The sequence below is a fragment of the Kogia breviceps genome, chromosome X (genome assembly GCF_026419965.1).
Source record: "Kogia breviceps isolate mKogBre1 chromosome X, mKogBre1 haplotype 1, whole genome shotgun sequence".
NCBI lineage: Eukaryota > Metazoa > Chordata > Mammalia > Artiodactyla > Physeteridae > Kogia > Kogia breviceps.
The window spans coordinates 4659981-4661617 of NC_081330.1; the positions used below are offsets into that span (position 1 = coordinate 4659981).

The window sequence follows — 1637 nt, forward strand, 5'->3', positions numbered from 1 at the left end:
ATAACCTAGATGAAAAAAATCCCTAGAAACATGTAACCTATCAAGACTGAATCATGAAGAAATAAAAAATCTGAATAGACCTATAACTTGTAAGAAGATTGAGTCAATAATCAAAAACCTCCCAACAAAGAAAAGCCCAGGGCCAGATGGCTTCACTGGTGAATTCTAACAAACATTTAAAGAAGAATTAATGCAAAACCTCCTCAAAGTTTTCTGAAAAAATGAAGTGGAGGGAACAGTACTAAATTCATTTTATGAGGTCAGCATTACCCTGATACAAAAATCAAACAAAAATACTACAAGAAAAGAAAACCATGGACCATAGTATCCCTGACCAATGTTGATGCAAAAATTCTCAGCAAAATACTAGTAAATTGAATTCAACAACACATTAAAAGGATTATACATCATGACCAAATGGCAATTATTCCTGGAATGCAAGAGTGTTTCAACATATGAAAATCAATTAATGTAATACACCACATTAACAGAATGAAGGGCAAAAGTTGCATGATAATCTCATTGATGTAGAAAAATCATTTGAAAAAAATTCAATACTTTTTCATGATAAAATTTTAATTCAACAAACTAGGAATAGAAAAAAATTGCTTCAACATAATAATGAGCATATATGAAATGCCCACAGCTAACATCATACTCAATGGTGAAAAACTGAAGGCTTTCCCTCTAAGATCAAGATAAAGGCAAGGTTGCCCACTCTCACCATCTCTGTCCAACACCATACTGGATGTCCTAGCCAGAACAGTTAGGCAAGAAGGAATAAATAAAAGGCGTCCAGGTCAGAAAGGAAAAAGTTAAAAACATCTCTGTCTTCAGATGACATGATTTGATATGTAGAAAAGCCTTAAGATTCCACACACAAAATATTAGAACTAGTAAAGGAATTCAGTAATTTCGCAGTATACAAAATTAACACAAAAAATCAGTTATGTTTTTATACACTTACAATGAGCAATACACAAAGGAAATTAAGAAAACAATCTCATTTATAATAGCATCAAAAATAATAAAATATTTAAGGGAATTCCCTGGTGGCCCAGTGGTCAGGACCCTGCACTTTTAATGCCGGGGCCCAGGTTCAATACCTGGTCGGGGAACTAAGATCCCACAAACCGTGCAGTGTGGCAAAAATAAATTCTAAAAATAAATTTAAAATAAAATAAAATATTTAGAAATGAGCTTAACAAAGGAGGGGAAAGGCTTGTACACCAAAAACCACAAAACATTGATAAAAGGTATTAAAGAAGCCAGAAATAAATGGAAAGATTTCCATGTTCGTGGATTGGAAGATTTAATATGTTGGTATTACCCAAAGCTATCTACACATCTAATGCAATCCCTATAGAAATTCCAATGTCATTATTTATAGAAATGGAAAAAAATCCTAAAATTCATATGGAATCTCGAAGGACCCGGAGTAACCAAAACAATCTTAAGAAATACAGACAAAGGTGCAGACCTCAAATTTTCCAGTTTCAAAACATATTACAAACCCATAGTAATCAGCACAGTGTGGTACTGTTTTAAAGCAGACATATAGACAAATGAACAGAATAGAGAGCCCAGAAGTAAATCCCCATTTATAAGGTCAAATGATCTTCTACAAGAGTGCCAAG

General features: G+C 33.3%; 1 non-coding gene across 1 annotated transcript; it reads left to right on the forward strand.

Moving 5' to 3' along the window:
* The first annotated feature begins 1046 nt into the window (after positions 1–1046).
* On the forward strand, positions 1047–1118 carry TRNAK-UUU (transfer RNA lysine (anticodon UUU)). The gene has a single exon. It is a non-coding gene; the product is annotated as a tRNA-Lys (tRNA).
* The last annotated feature ends 519 nt before the right edge of the window (positions 1119–1637 follow it).